We start from the raw sequence: 24,634 nt of genomic DNA on the forward strand, positions 1-24,634 counted from the left end.
TGTGGGATAGATTAGGACAGTCAGCCCAGTGCACTGTGGGATAGCTTTGGACAGTCAGCCCAGTGCACTGTGGGATAGATTTAGGACAGACAGCCGAGTGCACTGTGGGATAGTTTGGGACAGTCAGCCCAGTGCACTGTGGGATAGCTTGGGACAGTCAGCCCAGTGCACTGTGGGATAGCTTGGGACAGTCAGCCCAGTGCACTGTGGGATAGATTTAGGACAGTCAGCCCAGTGCACTGTGGGATAGCTTGGGACAGTCAGCCCAGTGCACTGTGGGATAGATTAGGACAGTCAGCCCAGTGCACTGTGGGATAGATTAGGACAGTCAGCCCAGTGCACTGTGGGATAGATTAGGACAGTCAGCCCAGTGCACTGTGGGATAGATTGGGACAGTCAGCCCAGTGCACTGTGGGATAGATTAGGACAGTCAGCCCAGTGCACCATGGGATAGATTAGGACAGTCAGCCCAGTGCACTGTGGGATAGCTTTGGACAGTCAGCCCAGTGCACTGTGGGATAGATTAGGACCGTCAGCCCAGTGCACTGTGGGATAGCTTTGGACAGTCAGCCCAGTGCACTGTTGGATAGATTTAGGACAGACAGCCCAGTGCACTGTGGGATAGCTTGGGACAGTCAGCCCAGTGCACTGTGGGATAGCTTGGGACAGTCAGCCCAGTGCACTGTGGGATAGATTTAGGACAGTCAGCCCAGTGCACTGTGGGATAGCTTGGGACAGTCAGCCCAGTGCACTGTGGGATAGATTAGGACAGTCAGCCCAGTGCACTGTGGGATAGATTAGGACAGTCAGCCCAGTGCACTGTGGGATAGATTAGGACAGTCAGCCCAGTGCACTGTGGGATAGATTAGGACAGTCAGCCAAGTGCACTGTGGGATAGATTGGGACAGTCAGCCCAGTGCACTGTGGGATAGCTTTGGACAGTCAGCCCAGTGCACTGTGGGATAGATTAGGACCGTCAGCCCAGTGCACCGTGGGATAGATTAGGACAGTCAGCCCAGTGCACTGTGGGATAGATTAGGACAGTCAGCCCAGTGCACCGTGGGATAGATTAGGACAGTCAGCCCAGTGCACTGTGGGATAGATTAGCACAGTCAGCCCAATGCACTGTGGGATAGCTTTGGACAGTCAGCCCAGTGCACTGTGGGATAGATTAGGACAGTCAGCACAGTGCACTGTGGGATAAATTAGGATAGTCAGCCCAGTGCACTGTGGGATAGCTTTGGACAGTCAGCCCAGTGCACTGTGGGATAGCTTTGGACAGTCAGCCCAGTGCACTGTGGGATAGCTTGGGACAGTCAGCCCAGTGCACCGTGGGATAGCTTGGGACAGTCAGCCCAGTGCACTGTGGGATAGATTAGGACAGTCAGCCCAGTGCACCGTGGGATAGATTAGGACAGTCAGCCCAGTGCACTGTGGGATAGATTAGGACAGTCAGCCCAGTGCACTGTGGGATAGATTAGGAGAGTCAGCCCAGTGCACTGTGGGATAGATTAGAACAATCAGCCCAGTGCACTGTGGGATAGCTTGGGACAGTCAGCCCAGTGCACTGTGGGATAGATTAGGACAGTCAGCCCAGTGCACTGTGGGATAGCTTGGGACAGTCAGCCCAGTGCACTGTGGGATAGATTAGGATAGTCAGCCCAGTGCACTGTGGGATAGCTTTGGACAGTCAGCCCAGTGCACCGTGGGATAGCTTTGGACAGTCAGCCCAGTGCACCGTGGGATAGCTTTGGACAGTCAGCCCAGTGCACCGTGGGATAGCTTTGGACAGTCCGCCCAGTGCACTGTGGGATAGCTTTGGACAGTCAGCCCAGTGCACTGTGGGATAGCTTTGGACAGTCAGCCCAGTGCACTGTGGGATAGATTAGGACAGTCAGCCCAGTGCACTGTGGGATAGATTAGGACAGTCAGCCCAGTGCACTGTGGGATAGCTTTGGACAGTCAGCCCAGTGCACTGTGGGATAGCTTTGGACAGTCAGCCCAGTGCACTGTGGGATAGATTAGGACAGTCAGCCCAGTGCACTGTGGCATAGCTTGGGACAGTCAGCCCAGTGCACTGTGGGATAGATTAGGATAGTCAGCCCAGTGCACTGTGGGATAGCTTTGGACAGTCAGCCCAGTGCACCGTGGGATAGCTTTGGACAGTCAGCCCAGTGCACCGTGGGATAGCTTTGGACAGTCCGCCCAGTGCACTGTGGGATAGCTTTGGACAGTCAGCCCAGTGCACTGTGGGATAGATTAGAACAGTCAGCCCAGTGCACTGTGGGATAGATTAGGACAGTCAGCCCAGTGCACTGTGGGATAGATTAGGACAGTCAGCCCAGTGCACTGTGGGATAGATTAGGACCAAATAATTTGTTTTAGTGATGTTGTTTGAGGGAGAAATATTGGCCAGGACACCGGGGAAAACTCCCCTGCTCTTCTTCCAATAGTGCCAGGGGATCTTTTACGTCCACCTGAGAGCAGACGGGGCCTCGGTTTAACGTCTCATCCGAAAGACGGCACCTCTGACAGTGCAGCCCTCCCTCAGTAGTGGAAGCAGAATCCATAATAGATTTTAAAAGGGAGGTGGATAAATATTGGAGAAAGAAAATTTTTAAAGGGTATCTGCTAAGAACATGGGCTAAAGCTCTCTGAAAGGTGGCACAGAGGCAATGGGCTGAATGGCCTCCTTCTGTGCTGTAAATGTTTTTGATTCAACAATTGAATTGCACATAGCACAAGAAGAAAATCCTTCCCCAATATATCCTAGCCCCTCCTTCAGAGGAGTACACAGTACGGTACCAGTGTGATTCTTACCCCTCATTTCACACACCAGCCATCATTCCGAATATACTTGCCATAGAGAAAGTGCAATGATGGGATGGGGGGATTGTCCTATGAGGAGAGATTGAGTAGACTAGGCCTATATTCTCTAGAGTTTAGAAGAATGAGAGGTGGTCTCATTGAAACATACACAATTCTTACAGGGCTCGAGTAGATGCAGGGAGGATGTTTCCCCTGGCTGGGGAGTCTAGAACCAGGGGTCACAGTCTCAGAATAAGGGGTCGGCCATTTAGGACTGAGATGAGGAGAAATTTCTTCACTCAGAGGGTGGTGAATCTTTGGAATTCTCTACCCCAGAGGGCTGTGGAGGCTCAGTCGTTGAGTATATTCAAGACAGAGATCGATAGATTTTTGGATATTAAGGGAATCAAGGGATATGGGGATAGTGCAGGAAAGTGGAGATGAGGTAGAAGATCAGCCATGATCTCATTGACTGGTGGAGCAGGCTCGAGGGGCCGAATGGCCGACTCCTGCTCCTATTTCTTATGTTCTTATTCCCGCCTAGGCCCCACACTCTGGAATTCCTTCTTTAAACCTCTCCACCTCCTGATTCTCCTTTAAGACTCTCCTTAAAACCTACCTCTTTGACCAAGCTTTTGGTCACCTCTCCTACTATCACTTTCTTTGGCTCGGTGTCCATTGTCCCCTTACGCTTCTGTGAAGTGTTAAGTCCGTGAATGATTGAGACACGGACTAGCAGGAGAGAAAACAAACAGATCTTTACTGGTGGAAGTCAATAACGAAACTAAACAACAGAGGCTCTCTAGCGCCTTTTATACAGGGGTGGTCACTGCCGGTACTGCAGTCTGAGACCAGTTATTCTCTTAAAGGTACATACACAACAATTCCTCCCCTTTTAGATAAACAGTACATAACATTCATTTAACAACTAAATGATAACGAATTACAATCACAATTACTGTTGCTAGATACATTGGTTAAGTTTAAGCAATTATAAGTTCAGTCTTTGAGGAGGCTTCCTGATTCTGTCTGGATAACGCCTCTTTGGGGTATCAGGTTCTTCTGGCAATGTTGAGTCGGAATCAATGTCGTCGTTTGGTTCATCTGCTTCCAATATTACCGGTTCTGCGGTAGCTGCAATTGGAACGTCGATTCCATTACCAGGTGTATCAGATCGTGGTGTGGAGTTGACGTTTTCCAGTGACTCTAGAATCTGGTCAGCATGGCGTCTTACAATGCTCTCTCCAACGTCCACGGTATACATGAGAGGTCCTTGTCGTGTACAAATCGTTCCTGGTTGCCATTTCTCAGTGCGGTAGTCCCGGGCCAAAACTGGTTGACCTATCTTAAAACTCCTGGTCGGCCTTTCATTCATATTCTGAAACTGCCTGTTCTCCACATCTCTTCGGACGTTTGGCTTAACCAAATCCAAGCGGCATCGTAGTCTTCGATTGAAGAACATCATGGCTGGAGTTTGGTTGGTAACCGCATGTGTCGCATTCCAGTAGGCAAACAAGAAGTTGTCCACCTTGTGTTGTAGGGGTATCTCTTCATTACACATTGCCTTGATAGCCTTCTTGAATGTTTGGACAAACCTCTCGGCCAATCCATTAGTGGCTGGATGATATGGGACAGATGTGTAATGCTTAACACCATTGTTCTTTAAGAACCTCCGGAACTCTTCAGACACAAACTGTGGTCCATTGTCAGAGCAAATCTGTTCAGGCAGCCCATTCCTGGCGAATATGGTTCGTAAAACTGTGATAGTTTTTTCCGTGGTGGTTGAGGACATTTTTATTACCTCTGGCCACTTTGAATGTGCATCCACCGCAATTAAAAACATCGAGTCCATGAAGGGACCAGCAAAATCAATGTGCACCCTTTGCCATGGAGATGAGGGCCATTCCCATGGATGCAGAGGAGCTTGTGGTGGGGCGTTTTGGACCTTCTGGCATCCTGCACAGCTCTTGGTCATCTCTTCGATTTCTCTATCGATTCCCGGCCACCACACAAACGCTCTGGCTAAGTTCTTCATTTTTACCCCACCCAGATGACCCTCATGAAGCTCATTGAGCACTCTATCCGTCAACTTAGGTGGAATTACTACTCTGGATCCACACATCAAGGTTCCTCTGCACACTGACAGCTGTTCTCTTCTCGGCGAGAATGCTGGCAGCAGTGGTTCGCCATGTGCTGGCCATCCCATCACCGTTAAATCATAGACCCGTGATAGTGTCGGGTCATTCCGTGTTTCCTTTTCTATGTTTGCATTCGTCACAGGAAGACATTCGACTATGGTCGAGTGGAATAACTCCATTGGATCCACTGCAAGGTCTTCTTCTTCCACCATCGGCAACGGTAGACGTGACAATCCATCAGCATTTCCATGCTGTTTAGTTCCTTTGTACTCGATGTCATATTGGTGTGCCCCTAGGAAAAGGGACCATCTCTGCAGCCGTTGTGCTGTCATTATCGGTACGCCCTTCTGAGTGTTGAAAATGGAGACAAGAGGTTGATGATCGGTTAGTAGAGTAAATTTTTGACCGTGCAGATAGTGATTGAACTTCTTCACCCCCCACACTAGGCTGAGGGCCTCTCTGTCAATTTGGGCGTAGTTACGCTCGGCAGAAGTTAACGAGCGTGACGCAAAAGCTATCGGCCTCTCCAAACCATCAAGGAATTTATGTGACAGTACCGCCCCAATGCCGTAGGGAGACGCATCACACGCCAGCCTGATTGGCAGTACTGGGTTGTAGTGAGCCAATACTTCCTTTGAAGTGATTAAGTCCTTACTCTTCCGAAAAGCACGCTTACAATCATCGCTCCATTTCCATGCTACCCCCGTTCGTAGCAGGGCGTTCAGTGGGTGCAGAATTGTCGACAAATTCGGCAAAAACTTATGATAGTAATTCACCAACCCGAGGAATGACCTCAGTTGCGACACATTTTCAGGCGCTGGGGCCTTAACAACCGCTTCAATTTTGTCAGGGGACTTATGTAACCCCTCTTCATCAATCACGTGGCCACAATACGATATCTGTTTCTTAAAAAAATTCGCACTTGGGGCGGTTGGCTCGCAGCCCATGTTCCCGTAGTCTAGTGAGCACCTGTTCTAGGTTGTTAAGGTGTTCACTGTCATCTTCACCTGTTACAAGGATGTCGTCCAAGTAACACTGAGTCCCCGGAATCCCTTGCAGGACTTGTTCCATCGCTCTTTGCCATATCGCCGGAGCCGATGCTACTCCGAATACCAATCGATGATACTGGTAAAGACCTTTGTGAGTGTTTATCGTGAGATACTTTCTAGAGGACTCTTCAACCTCCATCTGCAAATATGCTTGTGCCAGGTCAATTTTTGTAAAACGCTTTCCTCCAGACAGCGAGGCGAAGATGTCTTCTATCCTTGGAAGAGGATATTGTACTGTGCGAAGGACAGGGTTCACCGTCACCTTGAAATCCCCACAGATGCGAATCTTCCTTGGCTCTCCGGACTTATTGCTTAACGTTTTCTTCATGACAGGAACAATGGGTGTCGCCCACTCGCTCCAGTCGACCTTAGACAACACACCCGCCTTCTCCAGATTCTCCAGCTCTGCCTCGACAGCTGGGCGAATTGCATATGGTACCGGTCTCGCTTTGAAAAACTTGGGAACTGCATTCTCTTCTATTTTTATCGAGGCGGTTACGCCTTTAAGCGTGCCCAGTTCTTGTTGAAATACCTCTTTGGCGTTAGCTAAGATTGTTGACAATCGTCCAGGAGTGACGTCTTCATCTTTTTTACCGTCCACCGTCATTGCATGAATGGAATGCCAATCTAAGTTTATCCTTCTGATCCATTCCCGTCCCAATAACGGTTGTCCACCATTTGGCAGTATGTAGAGATACAATTTCTGTATTTTCTTGCCATTGTATTCGACAGGCACCCTTATTTTTCCTCTGGGGTATACTTTTTGCCCTGTATACATCGTCAAGACGATGGATGTCTCTCTCAAGGGTATGTGTGAAAATAGCCGCTCGTAGTCTCGTCGATTCATGACGGTTAGCGCTGATCCTGTATCCAATTCCATTTTAACTTGGGACCCTGCTATCGTGAGGGTGACCCAAATGGTTCGGTGATCCTCTTTTGCGATTACATTGTGAAGTTTGAGACAGCTTAATCTCCTGTTCTCGGATTCACTATCGCTCATCTGGTCTTTGGAACTACTGTCCGTCATCTTTTGTACTTTCTTGTACGGTTCCTTAGTAGCCTTTCTGTTGTCACTGGTCTTCTTCCCAGACCTGCAAACTCGTGCAATGTGTCCAATCTTCCCGCATTGTCTGTATATTTTGTCTTTGGACCAGCAGTCCTTCTGGTCATGGTTAGTTCTGCCGCAGCGATAACATTTTGCAAATCCCCGTGTCATTTCGTGGGTGCCGTATTCCTGTGGTTTTTGTTGAATTTCTGCAGCTCCCCTGGCTGCTGCTTCATACGATACTGCCACGCTGAAACCCTTATCTAGCGTCAGCTCTTTTTCTGTGAGTAACTTCTTCTGTGTTCCTTCACTCAGGAGTCCACAGACAAATTTGTCCCGTAGGGTATCTGCCAGTCCTGCTCCGAACTGGCAGTGCTTTGATAGCTTGCGTAGTTCCGTAAGATACTCAGCATTGCTCTCATCTTTGTGCTGAGTTCTCCTGTGGAATTTAAATCTTTCTGCTATCAACAGCGGTGCAGGGTTTAAGTGTTCCTGTGGAACAGCAACAATTTCGTTAAAACTCTTCGCCTTCGGTTTGGCTGGAGTAATCAGATCCCGCAATAGGCCGTACGTTCTAGCGCCCATTAAGTTTAGCAATATCGATGCCTTTTTCCCCTCCGCTATTTCGTTTGCCTCGAAATATACCTCGACTCTTTCCACATATGTGGTCCAGTCCTCTAATGTATTATCAAAAGCAGTGATACAGCCAGTCTTCGGCATCTTGCAAATCTAAAATGGCGCCTCCCGCGCTTTGTCTTCTTCCCCGCTGTTGTTAGCGCTGCTTTCCACGGTTTCCTGCGCTTTAAATATTGATTCTTTTTCTTTTATTATTTTCCCGTCGTGGAGCGGACCCTCTGGGACACTTCCCTCCCTCTTCTTAGGTCCGAACGCTGCCCGGCTTCGAAGCACTGGCCGCGCCCTGTGTGCTCCACCCTCTCTCTCTCTCTTTGCTTCCCGACTCGCTGCCCGGCCCCGTTGAAAGGCCACCCGATCGAGCTTCAGCCCGCCGCAGCCCAGGAAGGATCAGAGCACTACCTGCCACCAGCCCGATTAGCTGGGAAACCACGGACCGAGGAACCCAGCCTGGCTCTGGACAATCTCTCCTGCAAGTTTTGAACCCGATGATTGACGGTCGACGCCCGTTTCTCGAGTTTCAATGGACTCTATTTTTTTTTTCTTCTGGCTCCGACCTTCAACAACGTCATCGGAGCTGCTGCCGAGTTGCAGGTAAGTACGTTTCTTACTCGTCGCCAGTGTTAAGTCCGTGAATGATTGAGACACGGACTAGCAGGAGAGAAAACAAACAGATCTTTACTGGTGGAAGTCAATAACGAAACTAAACAACAGAGGCGCTCTAGCGCCTTTTATACAGGGGTGGTCACTGCCGGTACTGCAGTCTGAGACCAGTTATTCTCTTAAAGGTACATACACAACATGAAGCATCTTGGGATTTCTTTCTACATTAAAGGCACCACCATGTAAGTGCTAGTTGTTGTTGGATCAAACACTACTGCAATAATAGAACCACTCAACTCTCAGCAGTGACTTTATTGCTGTAATACTATCACCCAAACAAATTCCTAAAAGATAATTTTAAATAGAATTTGAACAGTATCTCTGCTCGCCCTATTTTCCTCCCCCTATTATCACTTCTCCATCGTCTCTCTTTGCTATTTTTGCTGTTTTATCTTTTGCCTTTTCTTCCTAATATATCCTCTTGCAGCTTTTCTATAATTTCAAGACTTTTACTTAGCTGTTCTCATGCCTCCTTGGTCTCACTGTGTTTATCGACCATCCCAGTCTTTGACACAAACTTCTAGTGCCAGTTGCTCGCGCTGGATAAGCTATCTTGCTGGCAACTCGATCCCGCCAAGATGAGGCGACTCCTCCATGATTCAGCAAAGGGTTCACACTGCACCTGAGTGCCCTTCCTAACTGTGCTACTGGTCCAGGTTCCTGCAACATAAAAAGGGGAAATGTAGAATAATAGGCACCTGGGAGGGGATCATCAGGCTACAATCATTTATCAAGAATGATACAAAAATTTTACTTTATAAAAATATATACATTGTTGGCAGATATGACTGAATATTGGGAGTAATTTATATCTAATGCATTTCCAGGTATTGTGTGCAGCACATTAGCTCAGTTAGTAACCCTGTCCCTTTACCACTTGCATGGATTCTGCCACTGAGATAGTCAGCCCTCTGGCACGGTATAACGGGGGAGATGGAAGGAATTAGGAAAGCTGCTCCTGAAGTTGAAGCTGCCCCACAGTTGGCATCTCCAATTAAGAGCAGGCAACGTTGAAAGTGAGAAGAGGCAGAGGGTGAATCAGTTTCTCTGTGTGAGTAACATTAGAACAGAAGTCTGGGATTATTTTGGGCAGATCACTGATGTACACGTTGAATAACATGGGTGCCAGGACAGAACCCTGTGGGAGTCCGTTGTTCAATGTCCTATATCTGCTCTCTGGGTGCCAGTGTACACACAGAAGCGTCAGTTGCTAAGCATGGAGTTGAGAAGATGGATCGTTCTGCTGCAGGGTAAAATGATGGAGAGCTTTCCTATTTAGCAGATTATTGCAAACATTTCTCACTATTTGAGGGAAGTTCTTCCTGCTCTCTGTTTTGCATTTACTTTTCACTAGTTTCCATTTCCGTCCTCTGATCCTACTTTCTTGGCTTACTTTTTAAAGTAATATTCTGGGTTTTCCTTATCTATACTAAGGATGTCCCCCCACCAAACATTGAAACCGCCTTGTTTCCAGTCTGTATAGCTTGAGCTTCTCCATGTGCTCCTTCTTCTCTGCACCCTCACCAATGCCTGTGTCTCCCTTTGGTGGGGAGGTGACCAGAACTGACCAAGGTGGTTCACAGTGCTTTCTGTAAGTGGACTTTATCCCTGCAATCTGGGAGCCACATAACAACAGTTCAAAAGTAATTTGTGTAAAACACTCTGAGGTGTTGCTTCGAGATGTGATAAGGTGCTATATATATATATGCAGATCTCTCATTCTATCCAGTAAATACTTCTGGAAAATAATCATTTATTATTTCAACTTTTATCATATAATTTCATAGCACTTTTATCCTTTATCGCTATGTTAATCAGCTGGGTATTAAAGTAGTGACTATGGAGTAGTGGGTAAAAGGTAGCAGAAAATGCTGTGCCAGTGGCTGCTGAGACTGAGGGATCTAAAGCTGACCATCGAGGTCTTCTAATATTTTCTGCATTTGGGACATTTTGCTTGGGATGGGAGATCTGCCCAGTGACTGCACCACCTGCACGACTTGCTGTCTCGCCCACAGCATCAACTACACAAGTGTTTTTCTACCATTTTATACTTCAGTAAAGCACTGACTTCATGATATCTGAAAGGTAGATCAAAATTATTGCTTCGACAACAACAACAACTTGCATAGTAAAACATCCCAAGACCCTTCACAGGAGCGTAATCAGACACAATCTGACACTGAGCCACATAAGAAGATATTAGGACAGGCGACCAAAAGCTTAGTCAAAGAGGGAGGTTTAAAGAAAGAAATTTATATCGTGCCTTTCACAACCTCGGGACGTTCCAAAGCGCTTTACACCCAATGAAGTACTTTTGAAGTGTAGTCACTGTTGTAATGTAGAAAACGCGGCAGCCAATTGCACACAGCAAGCTCCCACAAATAGCAATGTGATAATGGAAAGATAATCTGTTTTTTTGTGATGTTGATTGAGGGATAAATATTGGCCAGGACACCGGGGATAACTCCCCTGCTCTTCTTCAAAATAGTGCCATGGGATCATTTACGTCCACCTGAGAGAGCAGACAGGGCTCATCTGAAAGATGGAGGAGCATCTTAAAGGATGAGAAAGAGGCGGAGAGGTTTAGGGAGGGAATTCCAGAGTTTAGGGCCTAGACAGCTGAAGGCACGGCTGCCAATGGTGGACGTGCAAGAAGCCAGAAGTGGAGGAATGCAGAGATCTTGGAGGGTTGTAGGAATGAAAGAGGTTACAGAGATGGGGAGGTGGTGAGGCCATGGTGTGATTTGAAAACAAGAATGAGAATTTTAAAATCGAGGAGTTGCCAGACCGGGAGCCAATGTTGGTCAGCAAGCACACAGTGACACAGCCTTATCTAGCCAATTAGTCCCCAACTACCCTACTGTCCCTAACTGTCCCTGGATCCGTGACAGCACTTCACTCAATGCCTGATGATGTCGAGGTCAGTATGTGTGTGTCACTATGATAATGTCTAGGGCAGTGTGTGTGTGTCACTGTATGATAATGTCTAGGGCTGTGTGTGTGTCACTGTATGATAATGTCTAGGGCAGTGTGTGTGTCACTATGATGATGTCTAGGGCAGTGTGTGTGTCACTATGATGATGTCTAGGGCTGTGTGTGTGTCATTGTATGATCATGTCTAGGGCAGTGTGTGTGTCACTATGATGATGTCTAGGGCTGTGTGTGTGTCACTATGATAATGTCTAGGGCTGTGTGTGTGTCACTATGATAATGTCTAGGGCAGTGTGTGTGTCACTATGATGATGTCTAGAGCAGTGTGTGTGTCACTGTATGATGTCTAGGGCAGTGTGTGTGTCACTGTATGATAATGTCTAGGGCAGTGTGTGTGTCACTGTATGATGTCTAGGGCAGTGTGTGTGTCACTATGATAATGTCTAGGGCAGTTTGTGTGTCATTGTATGATCATGTCTAGGGCAGTGTGTGTGTCACTGTATGATGTCTAGGGCAGTTTGTGTGTCATTGTATGATCATGTCTAGGGCAGTGTGTGTGTCACTGTATGATAATGTCTAGGGCAGTGTGTGTGTCACTATGATAATGTCTAGGGCAGTGTGTGTGTCACTATGATAATGTCTAGGGCAGTGTGTGTGTCACTATGATAATGTCTAGGGCAGTGTGTGTGTCACTATGATAATGTCTAGGGCAGTGTGTGTGTCACTGTATGATGTCTAGGGCTGTGTGTGTCTCACTATGATAATGTCTAGGGCAGTGTGTGTCTCACTATGATAATGTCTAGGGCAGTGTGTGTGTCACTGTATGATAATGTCTATGGCAGTGTGTGTGTCACTGTATGATAATGTCTATGGCAGTGTGTGTGTCACTATGATAATGTCTAAGGCAGTGTGTGTGTCACTATGATAATGTCTAGGGCAGTGTGTGTGTCACTGTATGATAATGTCTATGGCAGTGTGTGTGTCACTGTGGAATTCTGTAAAAGTATCCTCCGGACTCAAAGGAAAACAGTAAACAACGCATGCAGGGCGGAACTAGGCCAATACCCATTAATAATCACTATCCAAAAAAGAGCCACCAAATTTTGGAATCACCTACAAATGAGCAACCCCCAATGCTATCACTACGACGCCCTGAAATGCCAAGAGCTGACCATAAAGAAGAATACCCTCAGTCAACTAGTCTCCTGGGACTCAATAAAGTAACTAATAACAATACTAACAATAACCAGCCCCAGGACAGTGACAGGGTAACACAAAGAATTCGACCCAACACAATCGTCGCTAAGCAAAAGGAAAAATATCTGTCATATTGGGCAGAAACAACAAAAACCCAAAGCAAACTCAATTGCTACTTGGCCCTAAACAGACAATACAACATAGCTGATTACCTGACCATGGTAAAGGATAACAAACTGAGAAGAACCTTGACAAGGTACAGACTTAGCGAACATAGCCTAGCGATCGAAAAAGGCAGACACAGGCAGACCAGGCTGCCAAGAGAAGACAGGATATGCTCTCACTGCAGTCAGGGAGTAGTTGAGACAGAGATGCACTTCCTCACAGCCTGTGGAAAATATCAGGGCATCAGAGAGAATTTCTATCAAAAATTCTCACAAATATGCCCTGAATTCAGAAATCTGACTGACAACCAAAAACTCCCATTCCTACTGGGGGAGGAGAGAAGCTGTGTAACACTGGCGGCACACTATGTTACAGCTTGCCATGAACAGAGGGACAACCAGTAAACTAAGACAAGAGTATATATAAACAAGGCGAAAATATATTTATAAACTCAGGGATATACCTGTTTATACACTGTATGAATGGAACCGCGTTTATGTGTTCAACCATAAATGTATTTTGATGCTTTGGCAACATAAGATGTACCTTATCATGCCAATAAAGCGATTTGTATTGTATTGTATTGTATGATAATGTCTAAGGCAGTGTGTGTGTCACTGTATGATAATGTCTAGGGCAGTGTGTGTGTCACTGTATGATAATGTCTAGGGCAGTGTGTGTGTCACTGTATGATAATGTCTAGGGCAGTGTGTGTGTCACTGTATGATAATGTCTAGGGCAGTGTGTGTGTCACTGTGTGATAATGTCTAGGGCAGTGTGTGTGTCACTGTATGGTAATATGGCTGGAGTGTCTAGAACTCGGGCCATAGTCTCAGGATAAGGGGTTGGCCATTTAAGACTGAGATGAGGAGGAATTTCTTCACTCAGAGGGTTGTGAATCTTTGGAATTCTCTGCCCCAGAGGGCTGTGGATGCCGAGTCTTTGAGTATATTCAAGGCTGAGATCGATAGATTTTTGGACTCATGGGGAATCAAGGGATATGGAGATCGGGCGGGAAAGTGGAGTTGAGGTCGATGATCAGCCATGATCTTATTGAATGGTGGAGCAGGCTCGAGGGGCCGTGACCTACTCCCGCTCTTATTTCTTATGTTCATTCCATTAGCCTTTTTGATTATTTTCTGTAGCTGTGCATGATCGATGTACCTGGACCTCCAAGTCTCTTTGGACCTCCACTGTTTTTAGCCTTTCACCGTTTAGAAAGTACCCTGTTCTATCCTTTTTAGGTCCAAAGTGGATGACCTCACATTTGCCTACATTGAAATCCATTTGCCACAGTTTTGCCATTCACTTAACCTGTCGATATCCCTCTGTAATTTTATGCTTTTATCTACACTGCCTACATTGCCGCCTATCTTTGTGTCATCGGCAAACTTGGATATGTGGCTCTCTGTACCATCATCTAAGTCGTTAATACTGTGAACTGTTGAGGCCCCAATACAGATCTCTGCGGGACACCACTAGTCACACCCTGCCAATCCACATCTTCAGGTTCTCCACTGATTCCTGTGAGCAGAGCCTGCCGGACAGTGATGAGCACTGCAAATCTATTTGACGTGCTTGTATGTACCGAAGACAGTCAAATACAGCCGATATTGCCTCTTGGAGTTTTGTGCGCACTCCAGGCACAGCAGCAAGTCTGAGCATCACTGGAGCTGTTTTACCTGTGCCTGAGTGATGGAGGTTGAAGTGCCAGTGGTGCAGGCTGCAGTCAAGCTAATCCTTACTGCTTTACAGTAGCCAGATTGGACATGATGGTCCATATCTGAGTACTGGACTTCTTCAAACCACTCAAGCTTACCTCTACTGCCCTCTTTTGGTGCCAAGTGACACAGCAGGATCCACCATACATAATATCTTCAAAAAGTGCCTCACCAAGTTTGCTTCTGCAGGAAACAGAGAGGGCACATGCAAACTGGGCCTCTACTCCGTGGCCTTCCAAAGCTTTTTTCTGTCGCTCCCTTGTCCCAGTAGTGCTAAGCTCTTCACCTGCTGAATGCTGCTTTATGTATTAAAAGATTGATGTCACTGAGCTGGTGCTAGATGACCCGGAGAGTGCCCACTAGTAGTCCAGTGCTGAATGGTCTTCCTGGGCATTGCCCTGGCTCATGCTTGGTTTCCTTTAACTTGTGGAGAGAACAGATGTGATGTTATGAATAAGAGGAGCCATGTTTACGCTCGGAACTGTCATACCAATAACCGGCTCTATTGTGTAGGTGGACGCTGTTTGCAGCTAGGGACATTTTGCTGAACAGTGAAACCATCATCTCATGAACAGTGTTGCTCCTGGATCTGCCAATGTATCTGCTCAGACCTCCAAAATCAAAATGACCTACTCCTAGGAGGCTCTCAGGGCTAATAATCTCCACCAGGTATGTTTCCCAAAGACGAAGAGTCTTTTTGATGAAAGTTCCCAGTCCCATTTTTTAAATTTGTTCTCAGACTGTGGGTGACGCTGGCAAAGCTACACTTATTGACCTGGGAAATCCAGAACATTAACCCAATGACCTTGAAGGAATGGCGATATATGTCCAAGTCAGGATGGAGTGTAAAGTGAAGGGAACTTGTAAGTGACAGTGTTCCCAGTGTTCTCAGGGTCAAGAGGTGAGTCACTCTTTGCAAATTACCCAGCTTCTGCCCTGCTCTTGTAACCACTTTGTTGACATGGTTGGTTCTGTTCAGCTTCTAATCAATGGTGATTTGTAAGATGTTGATGGTAGGGCTTTCTCTTGTGCAAGTAATTACCTGGCACTTATGTGGTGCTGTAGGAACGTGGGTTCCTAACTAAAAGACTGAGTTCTACTCAGGCGATCAAACAAAATGAACTTTAATGAAACAAACAGGTTTTAACAAGAAACTGAAGGATAACATCGAATGTAGGTCTGCTCTCTTCGGAGGCTCCACGAGGACTGCCCCTGCAGTCCCGTGGCTGACGTCATCACGTCATCACGTTTTCCCGCCAGTGGGGAATCACGTGATGAACGGCGTGATGTCATCACGTTTTAGCCGCGCTGTTAAAGTAACCACACTCTGTACAGTTAAACAGCATAAATAAAGATACAGACTCAGGCTGCAGCTAACATGTTGTTAAAGGAATTATATACAAACGATCTGAGTCCTTTGTGTAATGATCAATAACATGTCATTCTAGAGTGGTACACTAGATGGAGTCATAGAGCTGTATAAAGCTGTATATTTAGTTGTATGTGTTTAAGACTACACTACCCACAATGCACTAGGCTACCCAGAAGGCAGTAGTCAAGATGGAAGCCTGCACACAGAAGTACACATGCTGAGTCTCTACAGATGCTGTACCTAGAGAACGTGCACTGAATAAATGTCTAGCTAGAAGCTAGCTGTTCATAATAAGAATGTCTAGTTATTAATGAACATAACATGGTACCAGGATTAGTGAAGATCTGCTGAAAATTGTGAAAAGCAACATGGAGAATTTGAGGCCACCGGAGTTTTTGAATCTCACGGGAAATGTCGACTACAATTGGCGGACTTTCAAACAACAATTCGAACTCTACTTTGCTGCCATCGGATTCGGTACGAAGCCAGACGCAAGAAAAATAGCATTGCTGCTCACGGTTGCAGGCCCACAGGCGATAGAGGTATTTAATACATTTGTATTTAATCCAGAGGAGAACAGAGAAAATTTAGACGATGTGCTAAAGAAATTTGATACACCAAAAAGAATGAAACCTATGAAAGATACGTGTTCCGTTCGAGGACACAGCGGCAAAATGAGACTTTTGATAGCTTTGTGACCGATCTGAAACTGAAAGCACAGACATGTAATTTCTCTGAGCTGAAAGCATCCATGATTCGTGACCAAATTGTGTTTGGTATTCATGGTAAAAAGGTCAGGGAACGTCTGTTGAGAGAAACCGAACTAACATTGGAAAATGCTGTGAATATATGCCAAGCCAGTGAGCTAGCTCGACAGCACGCGAAGACTTTCAGTGAAATCAATAATGATGCGATTGTAGTAAGTGCTGCTGTTGGTGCTGTGTTCTACAAGGGGAAGCAACATGGGCAGAACAGAATTGAAAAGCAATCGGAGGAAGGAATTTTTAATTGTAAACGCTGTGGTTACAAACGCCAGTTAAAACAATGCCCAGTGTTTGAAAAAATGTGCACAAAATGTCATGGAAAGAATCACTTTGCCAAACAATGCTTTTCAAAAGTAAAAACAAAGAAAGGGCAACAAGTCCGAGTTAATGTGATTGAGGACACTGATTTAAGTGAGACATTTTTTGTAGGAATGGTGTCATGTGACAATATAGAAAAGGATACAGAAAATGTGCAGCCCTCAGGAATAAACAATGCTGAACATAACGTCAATGCAGTAAAAGAGGACAAATGGATGATCCCACTGCAGGTAAATGGAGCATTAGTTACATTGAAACTAGACACTGGGGCAAAAGCAAACTTAATCAGTATGAGTGACATTAAAAACATGAAAGAAAAGCCCAAAATACAGAAAAAGTCAGTACTACTGAAGAGCTATAATGGACAGAAAATAGATAGCTTAGGTGTATGCAGACTTAAAGTGACAGTCAAAGACAAAGTGCATCATCTCATGTTTTCTGTTGTGGCTGAAGGACTTGATTCACTACTGGGTGACAAAGCTTGTGAGGACTTAGAACTGGTCAAGAGAGTATACCGTATAAACTGTGCCATAAACAGACCAGATGACTCAGTGGATTCTGTAGTAAATAATTTCTAGGATGTGTTCAAAGGATTTGGAGTTCTACCATTCACTTACAAGATCCAGCTAAAGGAGGATGCTCAGCCAGTGGTACATGCTCCACGAAGAGTTCCAGCACCCCTGCGTGACCGGCTCAAGAAAGAACTGGACAGAATGACCACACTAGGGCCCAGAAATTCACTATGGCCCCGCCAGCTGGCTAGCGCCCAAAAGTTAGCGCTGGGCGCGGAGCCAGTTGCGACCGTCAGATATTCAGTTTTTGCGCCCCAAGTTGGAACCGGGCGCTATTCCAGGGTGTGCCCGCCCCCGCTTGGGGCACTGAAACTGAATTTCAGCGCTCTAGGCGCCGCTGTGCCACCCGCTGCGGAGCGGCAGGCTGCGGTACTGCAGGCCTCCTCCTTCTCTTAAGGGGGAGGTGCCTGCCACGGGGAGATCGCCGCTGGATTGTGCCGGCAAATGAGCCCGGCACCACGGAGAAGTGCCGGGTTCGCGGAAAGCAGCCGGCAATGCCGCGGGGGGGTTGGGGGGGGGGTGGTGGAGGAGGCCGGGGAAGGAGGTGCGGGCAGGCGGCTGGCGAAAAAGCGGCCGGCCGCATCGCCACCTTAAAGCGCCCCACTAAGGCTACAGTACGGCCCCGTTTTCTGGTCGCTGTTTGCGGCCGCTGCGGAAGAGGCGGCCGCAACTAAATATGGGGATCGGGCCGGTATCGGGGCGGAACCGGGGCACTGCGCACACCGATGACGTCATCGGTGCTGGCGCAGCGCTAACGGCTACCGCCGCCATTACCGCTGCACTGAATATCAGCGCAAACTCCTGTATTGGCGCAGAAGCCCTCTTTAGGCGGTAACTGGCCGCAAAGCTGTCGGCGCCTTAATGAATTTCTAGGCCCAGGAGTCATCAGGAAAGTCGAAGAGCCAACAGACTGGGTTAACTCTATGGTATGTGTGAAGAAAAAGAACAATGATCTAAGAATATGCATGGATCCAAAGGACTTAAATGCAAACATAAAACGTGAACACTACCAGGTTCCCAAGCGAGAAGAAAATCACCAGTGAAATGTCAGGTGCCAGATACTTTACAAAGCTCGATGCCTCACAAGGATTTTGGCAACTAAAACTGGATGAAGAGAGCACCAAATACTGTACCTTCAACACACCATTTGGCAGGTATTGTTTCCTCAGAATGCCTTTCGGGATAATATCTGCTTCTGAAATCTTTCATAGAGCAATGGAACACATAATTGAAGGTCTGGAAGGAGTTTGGGTCTATGTTGATGACATCATCATCTGGGGCTCCACACTGAAAGAACACAATGAGAGACTGACTAAAGTGCTACAGAGCATACGCCGGAATGGACTGAAGCTCAACAAAGCCAACTGTCAGTTTGGCGTCCAGGAAGTCACTTTCCTAGGAGATAATCTATCTGGTAAAGGAATAGAGCCAGATATGGAAAAAGTAAACGCCATACTCAACATGCCCCGACCCACTGATAAAAAAGGAGTGCTACGCATCATGGGGATGATAAACTTCATTGGAAAGTTCATTCCTAACTTGTCAGCCAAGACAGCCTGTCTGCGAGACCTGCTACATAAAACAAATGAGTTCGCATGGACAGAAAAACATGAACAAGAGTGGATGAACCTCAAAACAGTGCTGACAACCACACCTGTACTCACTTTCTTTGACCCAACAAAGAGAATCAAAGTGTCAACGGATGCATCAAAGGATGGCCTAGGCGCGGTCTTGCTACAAGCAGAGGGTGAAGATTGGAAGCCTGTTGCCTATGCCTCTAGGTCTATGACTGATACTGAGTGTCGATACGCCCAGATTGAAAAGGAATGTCTAGGCTTGGTAGTTGGATTAGAAAAGTTCCATGGCTACATATATGGACTTCCCACCTTCACAGTTGAGACAGACCACAGCCCACTGGTTGCCATCATAAAAAAGAACCTGAATGAGATGTCTCCAAGGATTCAATGACTCATGATGAAGCTGCAAAGATATGACTTTGAACTGATCTACACACCAGGCAAATACATAGTGTTAGCAGATGCACTATCCCAAGCACCCACAATGAGTCATGTGAGCTCTACTGAAGAAGACGTGGATGTTCATGTGAGTATGGTCACTGCTGCGCTGCCCGTGTCAGACACAAAATCAAAGCAAATAGCAGAAGAAACAGTAAAAGATACAGTGTTACAAACAGTAATAGAGAACATTAATCATGGTTGGCCAAAAGGTTCCTGTCCAAAATACTTTCACATAAGGTCAGAATTGAGTGTCGCAAGTGGACTATTACTAAAACAGAACAGAATAGTCATTCCACAGGCTCTACATCAAGACATGCTCAAAAGGATTCATGAGGGACACCTCAGAATTGAAAAATGCAAAAGGAGAGCAAGAGACACTGTTTATTGGCCTGGCATAAATAAGGACATTGAGAACATGATAGGCAAATGTGAGACATGTCAGAAACACCAAAACAAACAAGCAAAGGAACCAATGATAGTAGCTGACATACCCAACAGCACCATGGCAAAAGGTTGGTATGGACCTTTTTCATTTGAATGGTAAAGAATATCTAATAGTGATTGACTACTATTCTAACTATCCTGAGATGGCGCTGCTCTCAAGCACCACAGCAAGCAATGTCATAATGCATGTGAAATCCATCTTCGCCAGACATGGAATTCCCAGGATTGCCATTAGCGACAATGGTCCGTGCTTCAACTGTAAGGAGTGGCAACAGTTTGCAGCACAGTATGACTTTCAGCACATCACATCCAGTCCTCTATATGCTCAGTCAAATGGTAGGGCAGAGAAAGGTGTTCAAGTTCTCAAGCAGCTACTGAAGAAAGCGACAGAAAGCAAGTCTGATCCTTATCTCGCCCTGCTGAGCTACCGAGCCTCACCTTTAGACTCTGGTTCTTCACCTGCTGAACTACTAATGGGTCGCAAGTTGCGCACCACGCTACCCTGCTGTGCAAAAGAACAGCAAAGTAAGGAACTGAGACAGAGACTTCAACTGTTAAAGCTGAAACAGAAATCATACTATGACAAGTCATCCAAAACTCTAAAACCATTGACAAGGGATGATGTTGTCAGGATTGAGGATCCAGATGCATGGAACAGGAAAGCTACAGTTCTTGAGGAAGTACGATCAAGGTCATACACTGTTAGAACTGAGGAAGGACAGATTCTCAGGAGGAACCGCCGTTCCCTCCTGAAAACACAAGAAACTATCCAAGAGCAGATTGATGACAATGCCGCAACTGAATCTTGTCATTCACCACCAGAACAATCTCATGAAAACACATCAGACTTACCCGTGCTGAGAAGATCCACACGTGTAGTAAAAAAGCCTGATAGACTTAATCTTTGAGTACAAAGAAAAACTATATTGAAAATGTATTGACTGTTGTGAAAATGTTTATGTTTATAGAGCACTAACAAAAGTGTTACTGATATCATCTTTATCGTTTTTCTTGAAAGTTGAATGATATTGATTTTGTTAACCTCAAAGAAAGGGGGATGTAATGATCAATAACATGTCATTCTGGAGTGGTACACTAGATGGAGCCGTAGAGCTGTATCGAGCTGTATATTTAGTTGTATGTGTTTAAGACTACACTACCCATGATGCACTAGGCTACCCAGAAGGCAGTAGTCAAGATGGAAGCCTGCACACAGAAGTACACATGCTGAGTCTCTACAGATGCTGTACCTAGAGAACGTGTACTGAATAAATGTCGAGCTAAAAGCTAGCTGTTCATAATAAGAATGTCTAGTTATTAATGAACATAACACTTTGGTGGCTCTGCCACATGTGCCCCCCCCAGAATTGTCTTTAACAGCAAAAGTGAGACGTCGAGGAGGCCTGACAAGTCTGTCTGAGCGACTTCGGTAACCCTGCAGAGGAAGCTGATGGACGGTGGTCGAGCTGGTGGGCGGTTGTGGTTGAGCTGACGCGGCGAGTGTGGTCGAGCTGGTGGGCGGCTGTGGTTGATCTGGCATGGCGGCTGCGGGCGGTCGGCCATGTTTCGGTGGTTGAGCGACGACTACTGGGCGGTCCAGGTCCAGGTGAGCCGGCTTCAACCGGTCCACCGAAATGTGGTCCGGCTTTCCTCCGATGTCGACCGAAAAGGATTTGTCTCCTGATTCGATGACGCGGAAAGGACCAGTGTAAGGGGGCTTGAGCGGATCCCGGTGAGCATCGTGGCGGATAAATACGTACTCGGCGTTCTTCGGCTCCGCTGGCACGTGGGAGCTCTGTAGGCTGTGATTTGATGTAGGCACTGGAGCGAAGCATCTGGCCGCTTCCTGGTGGCTGACGAGTTGCTGGGAGGCGGACCATGGCTCTGTGGGAGAAGGGAGGAAATCCCCTGGTACTCGGAGCGGCTGGCCATAAACGAGTTCGGCCGAGGACGATTGCAGGTCTTCTTTGGGCGCCGTACGAAGACTCAAAAGGACCCATGGGAGTCTGTCCACCCATCCCGCACCTTGAAGACTGGCCCGTAGGGCGGCTTTAAGCGACCTGTGGAATCGCTCGCAAAGGCCATTTGCCTGTGGATGATAGGCGGTGGTGTGATGAAGTTTGGTGCCGAGCACCTGAGCTACGGCGTTCCAGAGCTCCGAGGAAAATTGTGGCCCACGATCGGAAGAGATGTCCGCCGGTACCCCGAAATGAGCAACCCAACAAGAGATGAAAGCTCTAGCGACGTCTGCAGAAGTGGAGGAAACCAAAGGAATTGCCTCTGGCCACCTAGTGGTGCGGTCCACCATGGTGAGGAGATGCGTATAACCATGAGAAGGCGGAAGTGGCCCCACAAGGTCCACATGTACGTGGTCGAAACGACGCTCCGGAACAGCGAACGTAGCCACTGGAGCTTTTACATGACGCTGGACCTTGGCCTTCTGGCAGACCACGCAGGTGTTGGCCCAGTCACAGACATCGAGGTGCATACCTTTCCAGACGAACTTCACCGACATTAGCCGTTGTGAAGCCTTCATACCAGGGTGCGACAACCCGTGTATGGCGTCAAACACCTTCCGGCGCCATGCGACTGGCACGATAGGTCGGGGAACGCCCATGGAGATGTCGCAAAGGAGCGTGGTGCCTACGGCCTGGAAACTGACGTCGGTCGCTTGGAAACTAGAGGGAACGGCTCTGTATGATTGGACCTCTGGGTCCGAGGCCTGATCTGCAGCCATGAGGGCGTAGTCAATCCCCAGGTGAACCGCATGGACCGTCGCACGGGAGAGGCAATCTGCTACCAGGTTGTCTTTACCAGACACGTGTTGAATGTCCGTGGTAAATTCAGAAATAAACGTCAGGTGACGTTGTTGACAAGCTGACCACGGTTCGGCGGTCTTGGCCATGGCGAACGTTAGAGGCTTGTGGTCGACAAAAGCCGTGAAGGGACGTCTTCTAATAAGAACCGGAAATGGCGAATGGCTAGAAAAAGGGCCAGCAACTCTCGATCGAAGGTGCTGTACTTTCTTTCATTTTTCCGTAGTTGACGGCTGAAAAACGCCAGCGGTTGCCACGTGCTGTTCACCCACTACTCCTGCACTGCGCCGATGGCGTAGTCTGACGCATCTGTGGTAAGGGCGATGGTGGCACCTGGAAGTGGGTGCGCCAGCATGGTTGCATTGGCCAAAGCGTTCTTGGTGTTGACGAACGCCTGGTCCATCTCGGCCATCCAGCTGATTGGATCCTTACCGGACTTGCCCTTGAGGGCCCCGTACAAAGGCTGCATTAGCTGAGCCGCCTTAGGGACGAATCGGTGATAGAAATTGACCATCCCCAGGAACTCTTGCAGGGCCTTGATGGTTGGCGGGCGCGGGAAAGAGGTAACAGCTTCCACCTTCGTCAGTAAGGGGACGGCGCCGTCTGATGTTATGCGGTGTCCCAAGAAATCGATCCGCTGCAGGCCGAACTGGCGCTTGGCCGGGTTGATGATCAAACCGTGCTGGCTGAGGCGTGTAAAGAGGGTACGCAAATGGCAGATGTGCTCTTCCTTGCTAGCGCTGGTGATGAGAATGTCGTCAAGGTAGACGAAGATGAAGTTTAGGTCTCGGAGCACGGAGTCCATCAAGCGCTGGAAAGCCTGTGCCGCGTTCTTCAAGCCAAACGGCATCCGCAGGAACTCAAAAAGGCCGAAAGGGGTGATGACTGCGGTTTTCGGGACGTCTTGCGGGTGCACGGGAACCTGGTGATAACCCCGGACGAGGTCGACTTTAGAAAAGATAGAATTTCCCGCCAAATGGGCCGAGAAATCCTGAATATGCGGGATTGGGTACCGATCAGGAGTAGTGGCGTCGTTCAGGCGTCGGTAGTCACCGCATGGCCGCCGGCCGCCAGCCACCGCCCGGTTTTGGAACAATGTGGAGAGGCGAAGACCAGGGACTATTCGACCGGCGAATAATCCCCAGCCGCTCCATCGTGTCGAACTCCGCTTTCGCAGCCATGAGCTTGCCGGGTTCAAGCCTTCTAGCCCGTGCATAAACCAGGAAGCCAGTAGTGGTGATATGATGTTCAACACCATGCTTCGTGGCCGAGGAGGAGAAAGTGGGCCTGGTCAGCTCCGGGAACTCTCCGAGGAGCCGAGTGAAGTCATCTGGAGAAGGGAACGCGCAGGCGATAGAGCGCGCCACGGTGGTACCGTGGTGGCACGGAATCGAGTGGAAGGTGGCCGCGTTGATCAAGCGGCGGTGCCGGACATCGACGAGGAGGCCGTTGGCACACAGAAAATCCGCCCCTAGGATGGCCTGCGAGACTGTGGCCGTGACGAATTCCTAATGGAAGCGCTGACCGCCGAAACAGACTTGGACCCGCCGCTTTCGGAAAGTTCGAATGGCTGCGCCATCAGCCGCCACGAGGGAAAAGCTGTGGTCCCCAGCTTGCATATCGAGATTCGACGCAGGTAGGATGCTACACTGCACCCCGGTGTCACAAAGGAAACGTCGACCCGAAAGGGAATCGATGATGTAAAGGAGTTTCCCCATAGATCCGATGGCCATCGCAGCCGCAGAGCGCCCATTAGACCCGGTCCTCCTTCGCCAGGAACGCTGCAGGAGCTTTGTTTTTTTGGGGGCGAAAAGCTGCAGGGAGAGTGGCAGCATCGTGCTTTCGCGCCAAAATGGGCGTGGTAGGAGCACCAGCCCGCTGCAAGAGGAGCTGGAGCCGCGTCTGTGGGGGCTGGGCGCCTCATGGCTGCGCAGCACTGCTGGGTAACTGTGAAAATCTTATCTGCTTCGGCAGCAAGCT

Source organism: Somniosus microcephalus, chromosome 23 (genome assembly GCF_052327205.1).
Source record: "Somniosus microcephalus isolate GS21.2 chromosome 23, FLI_Smic_1.0, whole genome shotgun sequence".
Classification (NCBI taxonomy): Eukaryota; Metazoa; Chordata; class Chondrichthyes; order Squaliformes; family Somniosidae; genus Somniosus; species Somniosus microcephalus.